Consider the following 6924-nt stretch of genomic DNA (forward strand, 5'->3'; position numbering starts at 1 on the left):
TCTCACCCCCCCCCCCCCCCCCTATTTCTATCTTTTTTTTTCTTTGCTTTTTTTTAATAAGTAGGGAGAAAACTAGGAAAAGTATATATCAGACTTGTTCTTATATAGACGTTATAGTGGAGAATTGATTGACTTTGTCTTTTCTAATATCCCATTCATGAATTTTTTAGTAAAAAGGAACAAAATGGTACTAGAGCAACCTAGCTCTGGATTTAGTTGAACATGCGTTTAGAATGGAATTAAAAAAAACATATGCTTTAGAAAAATGTAATGTCCATTTATATGCAATGAGAAGCAATTTTTCATCCAACAAAGAAAATAAAAAGAAATTTAAAAAAAACATTGGTGCACGAAATGTTGAAGTTAAAGTTTCTAGGTATATCTTATATTCAAATATTTCATTATGCAAGGAAACTATTCATTTCCATCACCCCCTTTAAAAGCACGAGTTTAGAAAAAACTTTTCATAGTCAATATTACCCTTCACTATTTTAAATATTTTATTTAAATATTAATATATTCTAATCAAAATTATATCCTATCCTAATCTCACATTAACTATCTATAGTTCAATAATTTAAAAAATAATATTAATAAAATATAAAAAATAGCTTCAAGGTATTAGTCTATTAAGGTAAAGAAGTTATATGAAGTTAAAGAAAAAAAAATTCTATAAAGAGTCACTACATAAAATCATGGATCAATTTTAGAAGTATTACAAAAAACCCCTAAAAAGTTTAAAATTACAAAAAATACCATGAAAAGTTCAAAATTATAAAAAACATCCTGACATTAAATTTGTAGTTAACACCTTAATATCTCAAAATTATAGAAACACCCTTAACAGTTTATAAACAAGCACCCTAAAATTCTAAAAACTAAACTAAACTTTTTAATATTTGCAAAAACTAACCTCAAAGTTATAAAAATTGCACAAAAAACTCCTTCAAAATTTAAAAATTGCCAATAAACTCTAAAATTTTGAAAAATTTAACTAGTATACATCAAATCTAAACACTATTGATGGACCACTGAAATCTAAATTTTTTAATAAATAACTCAAATTTTTAATACTTGCAAAAAGCACCTTCAAAATTCTAGAGTTGTAAGAAATATATATCTTGATATTTGAAAATTATCACCAACACATGAAACATAGAATCTAAGTTGATGTTGGTAAACAAAAAAATAAGAATTGATTAATACAAAACATGTTAAGAAATAAAATTTAAAAAATATATATAATAGCTTAAAAATTATCAAGTAATTGTATATAATTTTACTAATATATTGGAATAGAAAAAATACATAAGTAATATTAATTGATAGAAGTTTAAATCCTCAAAAATGATAAAAGAATATAATACAATAGCGTTAATTGATTATAATTTAGAGATATCAACATCTAATGTTAATAATGTTTATAGGGTAAAAGAATACAGTAAATAACGTATAGAGAAACTATCAGAATGTTTAGAGATATCCTTCAAAAGAATCAAGCTATTTCCATTGCAAACAGTGAAGTGATGAAAATAAATCTAAAATTCAGAAAATGTCCATGAATCACATGAATTGATATTAATATAAGACATATCTATCAAAGAAGCATCAACTGAATTCCATTGAAGAATAATTTAATAACCTTGTTCTAATATTCAAAGAAAACTTCTCCATGGAAGATACAAGAAAATTAGTAAGTATTCATAAATTTCATAATTTACTCTTTAAATACTAAAAAATTAATTAATATTATACTCTAAGGCAAATTGAGAATGAAAAATAAAGGTATTTAGTTCAGATCTTTGTGAAAAATAACAGGGATAGAGCAAATGTAACATTATTGACATAGCAGAAACTCTTATTAGATACACATCAGAAAAGTTTATTGTAGAGAAAGAAAAGAGGTAGCTCCTAATCTTATTTAAGAAATAAATTAGGAACAAAAAAATTTTCATATATATGAAATTAACATTTATTCTCATTAAAGCAGGAAAAAAATCAAAGGCTATATTTCAAGAAATTTGTGTCGATCATTAGAAATACATTTAACTTCTTTGTGAAGTTAACTGAGTTGATAAAAGATTAACGAGCCCAAAGAAAGCATTAGAAATACATTTAACTTCTTTGTGAAGTTAACTGAGTTGATAAAAGATTAACGAGCCCAAAGAAAGACAACAACACAAAAAATATTGCTCAGTGAAGTTAACTGAGTTGATAAAAGATTAACGAGCCCAAAGAAAGACAACAACACAAAAAATATTGCTCAAACATGATGTCACAGTCGATATAGATGATGAAGACACTGTTCTAGAATTGCCTAGAAAAAATATAAAGATAAAAAAAGATTGATCTCAACTCAATAAAAAAATAAAACGGAAGGATAAATGATAATATTTTCTGAATATTTATAGAATAGTTTAATTGTTTCGAGCGAAATTATGAATTTTTAGAAGAGAGTTTCATAAACATTTTTTAGTGCTTTTATATCCTTATGTGGAGACTTTTATCAAGTAAAAGTATACTCTAGTTAGCATTAATGTTTAATTTATAATTTTTTATAAAATTTATTAACGATTAGAAATAAACTTTATATTTTTTTTGTATCTTTTTAGCATACTTTTAATTAATTATTTTGCCTTATTGGTTGTAAATATTCATCTTCCTTGTATAATACTATTTTAAAATTTTTTAATTTTTTGCAACACTATACTTTCTCAAGTAAACCTTTGGTTTCATGTGAGTCTAACTAATATGAAAATTCAAATTGGCTTCATATTATATTTGTTGTCTGTCAATTTAATTATTAACATAAAAATTTATATTGGGTGTAGCCCATTTAAATAATATCAAAAAAATAAAATAAATAATCACAATGTTAAAATATAGTGACAAAAGTGAGCAAAAACAATTAAAGTGGAACCAAGAAAAAACTTTTAGTTAGGAAATAAGCCAAAAATACTTAATTATGATATTTAACCACGTGCATTGCACATATATACAACCTTGTGTGTGTGCGTGTTTTTTTTTAAAACACCAATGACTCGGATTTTTAAGCGTACTTCTATACTGATTTTCAGTTGTAAGAAATTTCTAGTTTATCTAAATAATGTTGCTACAAAAATGTAGGATGTGCATCTATCTATATATTGATTCTTGGATTAAACATCACTTGATGATACTTCAGTTTATTGAAGTCTTAAGATCTCTATCATTATGACAAAATTGTGACGAGAGTTTAATGATTCATTTTATATTTAATGGTATATATTAAAGTACCAACTTGTATTCCTGTCATGATTAAGAAAAACACCTTGTGTTATGCACATATTTTAAAAAATTGAATGTGGGGAGTTGTTGTTTTTTTTTAATTTATTCTCTCACATCTCATGTGAAGATCATCTTTTATGTTGGAGGGTTGTCGAGCAGCAGCTGTCTGTATAGTGACTCGTAAAACCATAGGCGAAGTGACTTTTATAAATAACAACCATTTTGGCTGTGCTCGCATGGTTTGATTTGGTTGCTTTAAAAATTGAATTGTATCGAAATTTTTTTCTTTGGATTGTTGTTTCTTATTCAAAAATCGATAAGTTGATTAGGAGTTTTTTCTTATAAGAGATGGTTTGGTTGGTTTACCAAAAAAGTTCGAAACCTATTTTATGATGTGAGACTCATTTTAGAGTTTTTAGGGCGAAAATAAATTTAATGAAAAAGCCGACACGCCAAAGCTATTTACAATATTTTCTGCATGAACTTTACTACATGGACCCAAAATATAGGACCAATAAGAGGGACAAGTGAGGTGTCCCCCTCCTATTGGATAATGAGTTGACCATCATTAATGATGGCCAACTCATTATCCAATAGGAGGGGGACACCTCACTTGTCCCCCCTATTGATCCCATATTTTGGGTCCTTGAGGAATTTTTTTTTTCTGCATATATTAACAGACCAATCAAATACAGGAAATGTAAACACTTTTTATCATGAGTTTTTCAGAGGTGATATAGAAAGCATGAAAACTAATTTAATCCTTTTACAATACAAATTAAGACAACCCCTAAATGAAATACAAATTTTTTTATATACAAACGGGGATTTAAACCATGTTTTTCCCATCTCTCATCTTTTATGTAGTTCAGTTTATTCTTCTATTTATAGATAGCAGTCCAAATTCTCTTTATTCATAATATCTCATTTGATTTCTCCTGTCCATTTAGGATTTTAGTTCTCATCTTAATTTGATAACTAAGATATGTCGTAACAATAGTAACCAATAATCTATTTTTTAATAAATATAATATCATCGCTGTAACCACCGCTAATATATATCTATTCTCTCTATAAATGGTAAATGTGGGTAAATTTTAATAAACCCTCAATGAGTTTTCTCTTTGATATTCAATCCCTAATATATTTGAAATTCCCAATGAAATTCCTCAGAAACTTTCTACCAAAAACTTTTGGTAGAAAGTTTCTAAACTAATATTGTTAGTTAGCGTGTGGTTAAATGAACAAAATGCCTCAATAAATTTTTGAAGAAAGACACCAGATGACTTTTTAGTTTTGTTATCTAACTCCCCAATAATTTTTGATAGAAAATCCCTAATAATGGTTATTTATTATTTTTAAGATTCTACATAATTTTTTATTTTTAGGAGGTTGTTTCTAATTATCTAATTTTCAAAGGGATTGTTTGTTATTTTTGGTTCTTGCACTGAGCTATTTATAATGTTGAAAGTTTTTGGGTAGTTCTTTGCATTTTTTTAATTTTTGGTCTTTTGCATTTTTTAGATTTTTCAAAGGCCTTTTTGTAATTTTAGATTTTTTAACGGAATGTTTGTAATTTTTATATGTTTAAGAGATGTATTTGTTATTTTTGGAGTTTTCAATGGGTTGTCTATTATTTTAGATTTTAAGATGGCGGTTAGTGATTTTTATTTTTATTTTTTGTGTTTTCACTGTAATTTAATGAATTTAAAGGTTTTTGTGTAATTTTTAGATTTTTTCATAGGGCCGTTTATTGTTTCATTTTTTAAGAGGATTATTTGTAATTTTTTATTTTTTAGAAGCTTTTTGTAATTTTTTAGGTTACTTTGCAATTAGTAAGCCAATAATCCTTTCTTCATATATGAAAGCGGAGAGAGCTAAAGATATAATTATTAGATTTTTAAATTATGAATAACTAAAGAAAATTAAAAATATTATTATCAGTTTTTTGAATGACCTTATAATTAAAATTTTCTAATTATAGAATTCTTAATTTGATGAGGATTCTAAGTATGAATATATTTAATTTGATGAAAAATTTAATTATGAATAGAATGTGTTTTTGAGCTTCTCTGACTTGACTTGTGAACAAACTTACCTTTCATGTACTTAAGTGCGTATGTGTCAAAATGTGAGCAAATAATGAGAGTGTATTTATAAAAAGATGATCGAAGATTCGCACTCTTGTTAAATCCATCAAAATTGAGCGTATTTGTTAAAGAATGGTCAAAGACCTACACTCGTAGCTTATTATTTGTGTGTTTCTTAACATTTAAACGTCATGTATTGAATAAAAAAGATGGTGTGAATTGCCCGGCAAACAATATCATTCTTCCTTATAAATTCTAATGGCTAGCATGATAGAGTGACACTTTGATCTTTAGTTTTAAAGATTGAGTTAGGTCGAGTCTTTATATCATCTCATTTATCATGTTTTTATAACTGAATATATCTTATGGACAAGTATAAGTAGTTCACTCTTTGTTTGACACACTTACAATAATTTTTCATCTTTTTGCATGTGCATATAGCAGTGTCCTTCTCGTGTTCATGTGTTTTGTGGCTCACCTTTGGTTTTTGTGTTAATTTCTATATAAATTTTTTATATGAACATATGAGCATATCTCTCATACACTATTCGAATGGTATTTATGTAATTTTATCTTATATCATATATATATCTGCTTGTGTGTTTTCCACTTTTTCTAATAACAAAATGGGGCGAATTGAGTCAAATTTGAGTGGTATCTTATTGTATGCATGAGTTTTTTGGTCTCTCAAATATGGGAATGTTTACAATACCTATCCTTTTATCACACTTTTCATGTATGCATGAATGTAGTGATAGTATTGCATATCATTTTCTATTTCATGGAAGTGTATGTATGCTTATTTGCTATCTATATATCTCAAACATGTATTTATTGTAATATTTTAAATTTTAAATTTATTATTATCAAAAGAAAAATGTTGTTAGGGCATTGTCCTTATAATATCTCTTGTTTGAGTAATAACAAATATTTATTTGAGTTAATCTATTTTTGGGATGATCTAGTATAGGAATACATAGGTATGGAACAATAACAAATATTTATTTGAGTTAATCTATTTTTGGGATGATCTAGTATAGGAATACATAGGTATGGAACATGAACGAGGTAAAATAAAGGGAAAATCATTTTTGGGATGATCTAGTATAGGAATACATAGGTATGGAACATGAACGAGGTAAAATAAAGGGAAAATCATATCAAAAGGTAATTTTAGGGTTTACACCATCAATGGTGCACATCGACTATTAATTTCGACCATTGATGGTGACCAAGAGACAACTGATTGTTCCCGTAGGTTATCAATTGTGCAACAATCCACAGATGTCTAGATCATCTATGGGATTGCTTGACCATTGATTGTCCCTCGACACTATCTATGGTCAAGAGCCAGCATCGATGGTAAAAATGTTTGATTAAAATTATTTATTTTTTAATCTCATCCGTTCAATGTATAACATGTATTTATCCTCTTTTACATTTATGGCATTGTTTCATGGCATAATTAGAAGAGAAAAGGAGAGAGAAAGATGGAGGAGATCTAGGGTTTGAGTTTGATGACCAATGAGAGCTTTTCGATCTCCTAGAGTCTCGTCAAATGCTCATT

This window comes from Asparagus officinalis, chromosome 10 (assembly GCF_001876935.1).
Source record: "Asparagus officinalis chromosome 10, Aspof.V1, whole genome shotgun sequence".
In the NCBI taxonomy this organism is placed as follows: domain Eukaryota; kingdom Viridiplantae; phylum Streptophyta; class Magnoliopsida; order Asparagales; family Asparagaceae; genus Asparagus; species Asparagus officinalis.